The 14,202-nt window shown below is 41.9% G+C and overlaps 1 pseudogene; it reads right to left on the reverse strand.

The window, feature by feature from the left end:
- Positions 1 to 1,481: 1,481 nt before the first annotated feature.
- Positions 1,482 to 2,992, reverse strand: LOC128636059 (calcium uptake protein 1, mitochondrial-like; annotated as a pseudogene).
- Between the last annotated feature and the right edge of the window lie 11,210 nt (positions 2,993 to 14,202).

Genomic DNA, 14,202 nt, shown 5'->3' on the forward strand with positions numbered 1-14,202 from the left:
GTTTGAGCTCTGTATAGCAGATAGATCAGGTCCTGCTAGAGGAGGTAAATCTCTTCTTGGTGTTGTCTAGTGGCTCACAGTTAGACTCAGAGTGCAGGTGGACAGCCAAAAGAAGATGGGTGCGAGAAGCTTCACTTTGTACTTTTTTTTATTAACACTTTTGCATTAACCAGTTAAGTTCACCCTATTCAGTAAGGATGAGGATCTATTTATTTTCTGTTTGTTTTATAAAAACGGTGGCAGCCGGTAGACTCAGGGTGGGCGCTATTTATTTTGTGGCTGCAGTGCCTGGAGTAAAAAGCTTCACCTGCACGTAAGTCTGGAATATAAGCGATTGTATTTAAAGGGAAGCAAAAAGATATCAGCGAATTTTTTTACTCAAACATCTTCAGCTTACTTGTATGCCTTTATGAAACATTAAACTCAACAATGTCAGTGTCCCTGTGTGTCTGTCTGTGAGTGTGTGTTAGTGTTTCTGTGTTAGTGTGTGTTAGTGTTTCTGTGTGTCTTTCTGTGTTTGTCTGTTAGTGTGTGTGTCTGTATGTGTTAGTGTTTGTGTTAGTGTGTTTGTGTCTCTCAGGCCCATTTATCAAGCTCCGTATGGAGCTTGAAGGGCCGTGTTTCTGGCGAGTCTTCAGACTCGCCAGAAACACAAGTTATGAAGCAGCGGTCTAAAGACCGCTGCTTCATAACCCTGTCCGCCTGCTCTGAGCAGGCGGACAGGAATCGCCGGAAATCAACCCGATCAAATACGATCGGGTTGATTGACAGCTCCCTGCTGGCGGCCGATTGGCCGCGAGTCAGCAGGGGGCGGCGCTGCACCAGCAGCTCTTGTGAGCTGCTGGTGCAATATTAAATGCGGAGAGCGTATTGCTCTCCGCATTTAGCAAGGTCTTGCGGACCTGATCCGCAGTGTCGGATCAGGTCCGCAAGCCCTTTGATAAATGGGCCCCACTGTGTCTATATGTTAGTGTGGGTCTGTGTTATTCTCTGTATGTGTATTTGTTTCGGTCTGTGTGTAGGTGTTAGTATGTTCGTTATTGTTTTTTTTTTTGTTTTGTTTTTCGATTTGAACAAAATAGCTTTATTGTTATTTAAAATAGCCAAGCAAAACCTTTGGCTCCCAACCCCTTTACAGGCATGAAATAAATCTGAATTATAATTTTGTTAAATTAACTGAAGACAGTGATTTGTGTTATACAGCAAACGTGATTAAAACAAAAACATTTGTAACAAATATTAAAATAGATTAATTTTCTAATCAAATTAAACTCATTGGTGCTATAAACATGGAGTCACTTTAAACTTGTTTGACCCCAACTATATTGTTGTAACAAATGTCCAGCTGTCTGTCTATTAACTACGGACAGAGCTATGACTATCAGCAAGAGAATGCATGGGCACTTACAGCACACGGTTGGGTGCAGCCAGATAAGCAATGTCAGGATACATAGAGGACCCGTATTGTTTAATACTACAGGATAACCATGGAGTTTGCAAGCAGGGAACAGGCCTACAGGGATGTGCATTTGCTGCACTCCAGTTCACAGCACCAATAATTCTTTGGAGTCTGAAGTTAAGGTTTGGGTACGACAAAGTCCCAGGCAGTTTCCTGTGCACATTTCCACATTGCCCACATCAGTCGTGTGAACCCCATGTCTTTTGGCTTCTCCAGACTTCTCATCAGACATTGCTTCATGATGGCAATGAATTCCTTGTTACTGAGCTCCTCGTTCCCATCACAGTGAAAAAGGACAAAGACGACATCACAAACATGGTCTGACAGCTCCACTTTTGCCACCGTCCTGTCAACTTGCTGCATTGTAACTTTATCCAGCGAAGCGCCAGCCATGTGATAAAAACTGAGAGCGGTGTCAACATCATTAATGTTCTTTAAGAAAGTAAAGAAGTTTTCAACCTCCTCAAATGTAAGTCCCTCGGCATCTTTAAAGAGCTTCTTTAGTTGCTTCAGCATAAGAGTGACTGCACACCACTGTACGATAGGAGCATACTGCCGAACTGCCGCTCAGTGATTCGCCCGTAAACTGGATCATGACGTTCAAACTCTAGCTTCAGTACATCATGGTGGAGTTTACGCTGAAACTCTAAAAAGTTCTTGATCGTCAGTTTGCCCTTGAGATCCGCACCAAAGAAGTACGTGGTGAGAGCTGAGCTAAAGCCAGTCTTTAGCGTGTTGCCAGTGGTGGAGCGGTCACGGTGGCACATGCCCATGTAGTCTGAGACCGTATGATGCTCTGAACCTGCTCAAACTCTTCCATGTCCACTTCCCCATCTCCATTCAGGTCAAACATCTTAAATGCAATTTCAAAGTTTCTCTGCGGAGTAGAAAGCACTGTAGTCAGGAAAATATAATCAGAAAAAGAGATCAGTCCACATTCTCCCAATGTGTAGAAGATACTGTCCTCATCTGCAAACTTTTCTCGTTCTTGTGAAATTTTCTTTCCGTCATATCGCTTAATAATAAACTGATCCAGGCCCAGATTTTCAGGCTGTATCTCATTGGGTGTGATTGACCTTACAAAGTCCTGTGGGGTCATAAACAGCTCAGACTCTCCGGTCTCGTGGATCACTTTCAGAGTCGCAAAGTATCGGAAGATTTTGTCTGGAGTGGAATAGGCCCTGATTCTGTTCTCGTAGTCCATCACCTTCCGATCCCTGAAGCCAGTCCGTGGTTTCTTCTTTTTTGCTTCTGGCTGCTGTTCTTCATCACTTGACTCTTCAACCTCTAGACTCTCTTCATCCTCTTTCTCTTTTCTGCCAGACTCTTGTCTCAAGTTGTGTTTTACTTGTGCTTCTGCGTTAGCTCTCTTCCACAGCAGCCCAGCACTTGCAGACACAGCGGTTGCTCCCGCAAGGGCTGCAAGCATGAGCCTCCGTCGGCTTCTGGCAGGATTAGTCGCCCCATGGTATCGGCGAGAGACAGCTGCCAGCCCTGATACTGCTGATATGAAGCGAAGGCGAAACATCCTCTCATGCGGCTCACTCTCCCGGTCCTAGCACCACACAGCACCACCTGGTCCTCTCCCTACTGGACTACGTTTATTATTGTTAGTGTCTTTATATATCAAACTTTCCTTGCAACACAGTGATGCAGAAGGGCTGTAGGTAAATGGAGTGATTGCGTGGCACACAGAGAAGTTGTAAGAAGAACAATTACACTAATATAGATAAAGGTTTTATGGGCAAATTAGAAATGTTAGAGTAGAGAGAGAGATGTGATAAAACAACATAAACAGTTAAATCTTAGGAATAGAAAATACCCTTTCATCCAAGTACTAAATTTATGTCTCCTGAATCATAAAATGTGCATAGAGAGTATTTGCCCTTATGTGAATGCCCTGATAGAAGTTTTAAAATCCACAAATGTATATGGTACAGGGGAAGGAGTATTGATGTGAATGCTGTGAACAGGGCCGAACCAGACCAGTTTAAAAAAAAAAAAAATCTGACTTTTTAAAAAAAAAATATATATATTATTTTTATTTTTTTGCGCCATTTTAATTTAAATGTTTTTGGCGCAAGTTCAGGAAGGAGTGAGCGAAGGCATGGGAGGAGGAGTGACAGGCACTGGGCGGGCAAGTGTGGGACCGAGCAGGAGGGCCGTCCTTAGAATTTTTTTTTATTAGTTGCGGTTTTGGTGGGGTGCGGGCGCTCACAGGAGTAGACATCAACGGTAAGGTGGAGGCCAGAATAACCGGGTGAGTGCGACCTTTGTCTATTGAGATGGAGTTATGGTACCGTAACCATCCGTACAACAACCATGTATACAGTATATTGTATTTATAGCGACCCCAAATTAATACACAACACCTACTGCAGTGCTTATATATTATATATAAGCAGTCTGCAGTAGGTGTTATCAGTAGCATTTGATGTATATATAATGCACATCTGGTCTATTTTTTGTATAGCAGTATATGCAATGTGGGTGAAAACTCCCTGCACAATTAGTGAGGGTTCTGTGTATCAGTGGATTTCTCTATGTGTATAGTTGTATAAGTAATGTAAATGGGAGTTTCTATATATAAGCTATGGATGTAGGAGCTCTGTGTAAATAGCCAGTATGTTAAATATAAGTTGACACTTTCTTAAGCAATATATTCAAACTAAGGGGGTCTCAGTATACAAGCAGTACATTTAACGTTATGGGTTATATCTATTTGTAAAGTGTATGTGCAATAGAAATGGGGGTCTTTTATAAGCTGCATATGAAATGTATAATGGGTTTTCTATATATAAGTTGTGTGTATAGGTAAACTAAAAGGTTGAGGTTTTACTGTGTTTAATCAATATTGTGTGATCTGTATAAGTGAGGCTTTCATTAAATACGTAGTGTGTGCTGTGTACAGTGACTGTGTAAAAGTGTGTCTTCTGTGTATAATAAATACACCTTGTGTAATTGAGGTCTCTATATAAGCAGTATATGTCATATGGTATATAACTGTGGTGTCTCTCTGTATAAGTAGTATGAGCGGTGTAGTGGGGTCTATGTATAAGAAGCGGGTGCAGTGTAAGTGGGGTCCTCTCTCTCTCTCTCTCTCTCTCTCTCTCTCTCTCTCTCTATATATATATATATATATATATATATATATATATATATATATATAGCCTCCCTACTCGTCTTTCCTACATAAATCCTGGCACATGGACATTTGATAATGTATATTACATAAGATGATCTGCACGTTAGATATTCTTTGATCTTAAATTTAGTGCCATTTATAGGATGTAAAAAAAATGATTATGCAATGACTGCAGTGTAGACAGGGGTAGTATGCAGTTCTAGTTTGCCCAATTGGGACTAATTCTATTACTGCCTAAGTCTGCATGAACTAGGGTGTCCTTTAGACTTATGTTTCTCTTATAGGCTGTCATTGTTTTTTCTTGAAAACTACTTATTTGAGGATTACACTCTTTTAGGATATACCAATATTTTTTAAGAATATTAGTAATTTTAGGTCCCAAGCTGTTATACTGCGTAACAAATATAATTCTATCATTATTGTCATCTTTTTCCTATTGACACTTATGGATCTTAATTGTTCATTAATACATTTTTCAGGATAACCTATCAATATAAATTTCTTGGCCATTTCATTTAATCTCTGCTTGCATTTTACAGCATTAGTAATAATTATTTTTGCTCATTAATTGAATGTGAGCTATTATATTGTAACACCTTATTTTTTATAATTTGTTTTAGTGTATAAATAGGTCTTAAGGAACCCCCTTTTTATATAAACATAGGTATAAAAGAATTGTATTCCCGCCTCACTAGTAAATATTAAACCTGAGTTGCAACCAAAGAACACCATACCAATAGTGATGTTGCGAACTTAAAATTTTCTGTCGGCGAACACGAACATCCACAAATGTTCGCGAACGGGTGAACAGGGCTAACCGCCATTGACTTCAATAGGCAGGCGAATTTTAAAACCCACAGGGACTCTTTCTGGCCACAATAGTGATATAAAAGTTGTTTCAAGGGGACTGTGGCATGCCGGAGGGGGATACATGGCAAAACTCCCACGGAAAATTACATAGTTGATGCAGAGTCTGGTTTAAATCCATAAAGGGCATAAATCACCTAACATTCCTAAATTGTTTGGAATAACGTGTTTTAAAACATCAGGTATGATGTTGTATCGATCAGGTAGTATAAGGGTTATGCCCACTTCACAGTGACAGACCAAACTCCCCGTTTAACGCACCACAAACAACCGCAAACAGTCCATTTGCACAACCGCAAACTCCCCATTTGTACAAGGTTGGATACCAAGCTAGCCATGTCCCGTTCCTTGTCCTCACTGATGTTATTGAAGGTCTCTTCCTCCACAACACCAAGGGTCCCCGAAAGGTGACAACAAGCCCCCTGGGACGCTTGCTGTGTTTGGTCTTCCACCTCCTCAAAGCCACCTTCCTCCTCTAACTCCTCTTCTTCAGACTCCATTCTCTGCGTTGCCTCTCTCTGCTTTATTATAAGGTGTATTAAGTAGTACTATTCCTATCAGTTTAATCCCTGTTACGTCCCCTATCAGGGGACGTGTATATGGCATAGATTTTAGGAACCGGGAGATGGAAAAAGATGCTTGGTCGGTCCTCCTACTTCAAATTTGGGGCACTGCGCGTGCAGTCGTGGCCGGACTTTTAGCCGATGGACATTTGGCAGACGGACATTTGGCCAACGGACATTTGGCCGACGGACATTTGGACGAAACACAAGTGGATGTCAGATAACAGTCCGGCCACGAGATAGATAGATTTGATAGATAGATAGATACATAGATTAGATAGATCAATAGATGCAATAGATACATTTGATAGATACGATAGATAGATCGATTTGATAGATAAATAGATAGATTTGATAGATAGATAATTTCCCAGACAGAGAATTACAAGATGTGCAGTCTGGGACCCATGGTAAGGTTCCCAGGGGCAGTTGCGGCACCAGGGGACGTGTATATGGCATGGATTTTAGGAACCGGGAGATGGAAAAAGATGCTTGGTCGGTCCTCCTACTTCAAATTTGGGGCACTGCGCGTGCAATCTACTGTGCCACCAGATATGAGTGGTGTGTTAAGTAGTACTATTCTTATCAGTTTAATCCCTGTTACATCCTCTATCAGGGGACGTGTATATGGCATGGATTTTAGGAACCGGGAGATGGAAAAAGATGCTTGGTCGGTCCTCCTACTTCAAATTTGGGGCACTGCGCGTGCAATCTACTGTGCCACCAGATATGAGTGGTGTGTTAAGTAGTACTATTCTTATCAGTTTAATCCCTGTTATGTCCCCTATCAGGGGACATGTATATGGAATGGATTTTAGGAACCGGGAGATGGAAAAAGATGCTTGGTCGGTCCGGCCACGAGATAGATAGATTTGATAGATAGATAAATAGATTAAATAGATAGATCAATAGATGCAATAGAAACATTTGATAGATACGATAGATAGATAGATTTGATAGATAAATAGATAGATTTGATAGATAATTTCCCAGACAGAGAATTACAAGACGTGCAGGCTGTGACCCATGGTAAGGTTACTTCCTTTTGCACAATTGAGTACAGGTTGGGGATTTCCTTTTGTGCAAAGAAATTTCGGCCGGGTACCTTCCACTGCGGTGTCCCCTATCAGGGGATGTGTATATGGCATGGATTTTAGGAACCGGGAGATAGAAAAAGATGCTTGGTCGGTCCTCCTACTTCAAATTTGGGGCACTGCGCTTGCAATCGTGGCCGGACTTTTAGCCGATGGACATTTGGCAGACGGACATTTGGCCGACAGACATTTGGCCAAAACACAAGTGGCTGTCAGATAACAGTCCGGCCACGAGATGGATAGATTTGATAGATAGATAGATAGATAGATACATCGATTAGATAGATAGATCAATAGATGGAATAGATACATTTGATAGATACAAGAGATAGATAGATAGATTTAATAGATAAATAGATAGATTTGATAAATAGATAATTTCCCAGACAGAGATTTACAAGACGTGCGTTCTGGGACCCATGGTAAGGTTCCCAGAGGCAGTTGTGGTGCCAGGGGACGTGTATATGGCATGGATTTTAGGAACCGGGAGATGGAAAAAGATGCTTGGTCGTTTCTCCTACTTCAAATTTGGGGCACTGCGTGTGCAATCTAATTTGCCACCAGATAGGAGTGGTGTGTTAAGTAGTACTATTCCTATCAGTTTAATCCCTGTTTCGTGCCTTTTTTTGGTTTGGTTTTTTAAGCCACAGTGCAGCACCAGAGGCTAGAAAAATTTGGAATGTATACATGCCTGAAAAATTAGGTATTGTTGCAGCCGCTGCTGTAGCAGCGGCCAGAAAATGATGTTTGTTTCCCAGGCAGAAAGTGCCCTAAAACATTGCGGCTTGAACCCTAGTTGGTGGCGGATAAGTCCCGCAAGTCATCTGGCATTCGAAGATAAAATACAGCAGTGTGTGGACCATTTTTAGCCCAAGGCAGCTCATCTAATCAGGCCATTTTTACTTGAATGTATCGCCCAATGTCAGTCCCTTCGGGATCCATCCCTCATTCATCTTAATAAAAGTGAGGTAATCTAGACTTTTTTGACCTAGGCGACTTCTCTTCTAGGCGACAATACCTCCTGCTGCACTGAAGGTCCTTTCTGACAGGACACTTGAAGTGTGGCAGGCCAGAAGTTCTATCGCAAATTGGGATAGCTCAGGCCACAGGTCAAGCCTGCACACCCAGTAGTCAAGGGGTTCATCGCTCCTCAGAGTGTCGAGATCTGCAGTTTAGGCAAGGTAGTCTGCTACCTGTCGGTTGAGTTGTTCTCTGAGGGTGGACCCCGAAGGGCTGTGGCGATGCATAGGAGTTAAAAAGGTCCACATGTCCTCCATCAACAACACGTCTGTAAAGCGTGCTGTCCTTGCCGGCGTGGTCGTTGGAGTCGGAGGATTACTTTCACCTCTTCCCCTGTTAGATTCCTGTTGTGCTGTGACATCACCCTTATACTCTGTGTAAAGCATACTTTTTAATTTATTTTGGAATTGTTGCATCCTTTCCGACTTGTGGTAATTCGGTAACATTTCAGGCACTTTATGCTTATACCGGGGATCTAGTAGCGTGGACACCCAGTACAGGTCATTCTCCTTCAGCTTTTTTATATGAGGGTCACTCAACAGGCACGACAGCATGAAAGACCCCATTTGCACAAGTTTGGATGCTGAGCTACTCATGTCCCATTCCTCGTCCTCAGTGATCTCACTGAAGGTATCTTCTTCCCCCCAGCCACGTACAACACCACGGGTACCAGATAGGTGACAACGAGCACCCTGGGATGCCTGTTGTGGTTGGTCTTCCTCCTCCTCCTCAAAGCCACATTCCTCCTCTGACTCCTCTTCCTCACAATCCTCTTCCAGCATTGCCACTGGTCCAACAAGCGATGCTGATAAGGGTGTTTCTGGTGGTGATGGTGACCATAACTCTTCCACTTCACGCTCATCTACAGCCTGATCCAGCACTCTTCGCAGGGCACGCTCCAGGAAGAAAACAAATGGTATGATGTCGCTGATAGTGCCTTCGGTGTGACTGAAGGACGCATGAGCCTACAGGCATTGCGCATAAGCGTCCAGTAACGTGGCAAAAAAAATCCCAGCTCCGCAGAGGCTGTTCTAGCACCCCGGTCATACAAATACTCGTTAATGGCTTTTTCTTGTTGGAGCAGGCAGTCGAACATTAGGAGTGTTGAATTCCAATGTGTCGGGCTGTCGCAAATCAAGTGCCTCACTGGCATGTTGTTTTGCCGCTGGATATCGGAAAAGTGCGCCATGGCCGTGTAGGAACACCTCAAATGGCCACACACCTTCCTGGCCTGCTTCAGGATGTCCTGTAAGCCTGGGTACTTATGCACAGAGCGTTGTACGATCAGATTACACACATGTGCCATGTGTCAACTTGCCCAATTTCAATGCCGCCACCAAATTACTTCCGTTGTCAGAAACCACTTTGCCGATCTCCAGTTGGTGCGGAATCAGCCAATCATCCACCTGTGAGTTCAGGGCGGACAGGAGTGCTGGTCCAGTGTGACTCTCTGCTTTCAGGCAAGTCAACCCCAAGACGGCGTGACACTGCCGTATCCGGGATGTGGAATAGTACCTGCAGAGCTGGGGGGGTGCCGTTGATGTGGAGAAAGACACAGCAGCAGAAGAGGACTTAGCCAAGGAGGTTATGGAAGAAGATTGAGTAGGAGGAGCAGAGGAGTTGGCAGCAGGCCTGCCTGCAAGTCGTGGCGGTGTCACCAACTCCTCCTCTGCAGAGCCACGCATTCCATGCTTGGCAGCCATCAGCAGGTTTACCCAATGCGCAGTGTAGGTGATATACCTGCCCTGACCATGCTTTGCAGACCAGCTAACAGTGGTCATATGGACCCTTGCCCCAACACTGTGTGCCAGACATGCCATACATGCCATTACTTCCTTTCGCACAATCGAGTACAGGTTGGGTATTGCCTTTTGTGCAAAGAAATTTCGGCCGGGTACCTTCCACTGCGGTGTCCCAATAGCTACAAATTTTTTGAACGCCTCAGACTCCACCAGCTTGTATGGTAAAAGCTGGCGGGCTAAGAGTTCAGACAAGCCAGCTGTCAGACGCCGGGCAAGGGGGTGACTTTGTGACATTGGCCTCTAGTTATCAAGCCGTCAACCGCAAATACGCTGGAATTCTGCAGCGTATTTGTGGCAAGGCTTATTTGCCTAAGTTATCAAGCCCTACACACCGGCAAAAGTAGAATTTAGTGATGTAAGCTTCGATCTGCCGGACTAAGTCCGACACAGATCGATTCTTACGTCACTACAGATGTTCTGCACACAAGTTCGGCACAATCTGACTACTTTTGCTAGTTATAAAAAAAACTAGCAGGTATGCTCGACACTTTTCCGGCCCAGCGTTCCTGGTTTTCAATCCGCCGCCCTGGAGGCGACGGATGCCATAGGAATCAATGGGAGTCTGACCATAGCGAAAGTTCATGTTCGCTGCTGCCAGATATCCCATTGATTCCTATGGGAGATGTCTACACCTAACATGTACCCCGAGTCTAAACACCCCTAATCTGTCCCCCCCTACACCGCCGCAACTAAATAAATGTATTACACCCTAAACCGCCGCTCCCAGAGCCCACCGCCACTCAAAAAAACTGATTAACCCCTAAACCGCCACTCCTGGACCCCGCCGCCACCTATATTAAACATATTAACCCCTAATCTGCCCCCCCTACACCGTCACCACCTATAATAAATTTATTAACCCCTATCCTGCCCCCCCTACACCGCCGCAACTATAATAAAATTATTAACCCCTAAACCTAAGTCTAACCCTAACACCCCCCTAACTTAAATATTAATTAAATACATCTAAATATTATAACTCTTATTAACTAAATTAATCCTATTTAAAACTAAATACTTACCTTTAAAATAAACCCTAATATAGCTACAATATAAATAATAATTATATTGTAGCTATTTATGGATTTATTTTTATTTTACAGGCAAATTTCAATTTATTTTAAATAGGTACAATAGCTATTAAATAGTTATTAACTATTTAATAGCTACCTAGTTAAAATAAAGAGAAATTTACCTGTAAAATAAAAACTAACCTAAGCTACAATTACACCTTACACTACACTATCATTACATAAATGATTCCTATTTAAAAATAAATACTTACCTGTAAAATAAACCCTAATATAGCTACAATGTAATTAATAATTACATTGTAGCTATTTTAGGATTTATATTTATTTTACAGGTAACTTTTTATTTATTTTAGCTAGCTAGAATAGTTATTAAATAGTTATTAACTATTTAATAACTACCTAGCTAAAAGAAATACAAAATTACCTGTAAAATAAATCCTAAACTAAGTTACAATTAAACCTAACACTACACTATCATTAAATTAATAAAATAAATTACCTACAAATAACTACAATTAAATACAATTAAAGAAACTAACTAAAGTACAAAAAATTAAAAAAACTAAGTTACAAAAAATAAAAAAAATAAGTTACAAACATTTCAAAAATATTACAACAATTTTAAGCTACTTACACCTAATCTAAGCCCCATAATAAAATAACAAAGCCCCCCAAAATAAAAAAATGCCCTACCCTATTCTACATTAAAAAGTTAACAGCTCTATTACCTTACCAGCCCTTAGAATTCCCCAAAGAATTCAGCTCTTTTGCCTGTAAAAAAAATACAACCCCCCAACATTAAAACCCACATACCCCTAATCTAACCCAAACCCCCCTTAAATAAACCTAGCACTACCCCCCTGAAGATCATCCTACCTTTAGCCGTCTTCAGCCAGCCGACACCGATGGAACAGAAGAGGAGATCCGCAGCGGCCGAAGTCTTCATCCAAGGGGCGCTGAAGAAGTCTTCCATCCAACTGAAGTCATCATCCAAGGGGCGCTGAAGAAGTCTTCCATCCGATTGAAGTCATCATCCAGGCGGCGTCTTCAATCTTCATCCATCCGGAGCGGAGCGGAGCCATCTTCAGACGAGCCGACGCGGAGCCATCTTCTTCCACCGATGACTGAACGACGAATGACGGTTCCTTTAAGTGACGTCATCCAAGATGGCGTCCCTCGAATTCTGATTGGCTGATAGGATGAGATCAAGATAAACTTATTTGGTTTAATTTCACTTCTATTTTCAAATATGCTCCGTTCTCTTGGTATCCCTTGTTGAAAAAGAAATACACATATATCCTACACAAGTGGGAGCTAGCTGCTGTTTGGTACCTGAACACATTTGTCTCTTATGATTGGCTAACTAGATGTGTTCAGCTAGCTGTAAGTAGTGCATTGCTGCTCCTTTAGCAATGGATAACAAGAGGATGAAGCAAAATTTACAATAGAAGTAAATTGGAAAGTTGTTTGAAATTGTATGTTCTATCTGAATCATGAAAGAACATTTTGGGGTTTTCTGTCCCTTTAACCCTTCACTACCAGAAATTTCACAAAGAACTTGCCCAAAATACCGGATCATGTTTTAGCATTTTTGCTATCACTCCATTTAAACAGAAATAAAGCCTTGTTTTTCTTTATTAACCTTTCAACACTATATATATTTTTGAGCAGACAACCCATTTTGTTTTATTTCATTTGACCATTTCACCGCCAAATGCGAACAAATAAAAAAATTGTTAACTTATTCAAAAATGTTGGGTTTATCACTGAAATTATTTACATCCCACTTGTGCAATTCTGAACCAAATGGTTGTAAAAGCTTCACTGGGATCCCCTTTGTTTAGAAATAGCAGACGTACATAGCTTTGCCATTGCCTTTTGGTAATTAGAAGGCTGCTAATTGCAGATGTACACCACCTGTCTGAAATTCCCATCAGTGAAGGGATTTGTCAGGTAGCTTGTAAGGTTACTTTTAGCTTGATTGTAGAGATTACCCTCCCACCTGACACTTCCCACCCCTTGATCACTTCCAAACAGCTCTCTTACCTACCTCACCCCCTCTCCCCTCCACTGGTTACCCACATATTAGGTACTGGCAGACTGTCTGCCAATGTGAAAATTTAAGGCAATTTTTCTTATTAAACTTTTTTTTTCCATTAATTTTTATATTTTCTGCAGTGTAGGCTATCCCCTTACACTACAACCTTCCTGATCCCTTCCAAATATCTCTCTTACCCACCCCTCTAACTAGTGTCCACTATCATTGGCACTGGGAGGTTTCTGCCAGTACCTATACATTTTTTTCTTTCCTATGCCTCTCAGAGTTTGTTTAGATCGGACCTTATTTTCAAAGGGTCTGATCTAAACAAACTCTTAAAGGCATAGGAAAGAAAAAAATGTATGGCTTGAGCTGGACTCCGGGAGCTTGGAGAGAAAGGGGAGGGGTAGATGGGTGACACAGCTTAGGGCTAGATTTATCAAAGCCATTCTCCTCTAATATCGTCTAAAATAATGCATACAAAGGGATCCTCATATTTATCAAAGCACTCAGCGCCTATAATTGCGCAAATCTGAAAGAAACTTCTTCGCACTTCACTTGCATTCGCCTAGGCGCACGGGTGCGCTCCAGAGTGCACCAATATACATTAGTAATAGGCGTAATTTAACAGCCCGACCTACAAATATGCCCAGTTGCTTATTCATCATTGCTTTGCGCCGATAATTCCGGCTGTAATTGCGTGTTGTATATTTCGCCATACAGACTCAGTCGAACACCATTATAATACATGCTTTTACATCTTGTGATGCAGTACTTTACTCTTTCAACTAATTTTTCAAAAGTTCAGCGCAAAGAAGATACTGTTATTCCCAGTAATTTGCGCTTCCACAGGCGCATATGGTACTAAACGTTTTATATGTATATTCATTTTTGTGTCAACTTATGGCACAAACAGCACAGAAACATTGTGTAATATAAATATTAGCTAATTAGTTACCTAAAAAATGTTTTTTATTAATCAAAAAATGGTGGCGCAAATATTTATAGGGAGTAAATAGGGAGTAAATTCTGTTCCTGACAGGCGCAATTTATCATTACTACGTCCCAGCTCGCCTGCGCAAAGTTACGTCTATTTTTTTGATAAATGTAGGCGCACATGTGCGCCTCTCCTGAGGCGAGCTGGGGCGCAGTTACAGGCGAAGAACATACAGAGTTCGCC

The sequence above is a fragment of the Bombina bombina genome, chromosome 7 (assembly GCF_027579735.1).
Source record: "Bombina bombina isolate aBomBom1 chromosome 7, aBomBom1.pri, whole genome shotgun sequence".
In the NCBI taxonomy this organism is placed as follows: Eukaryota; Metazoa; Chordata; class Amphibia; order Anura; family Bombinatoridae; genus Bombina; species Bombina bombina.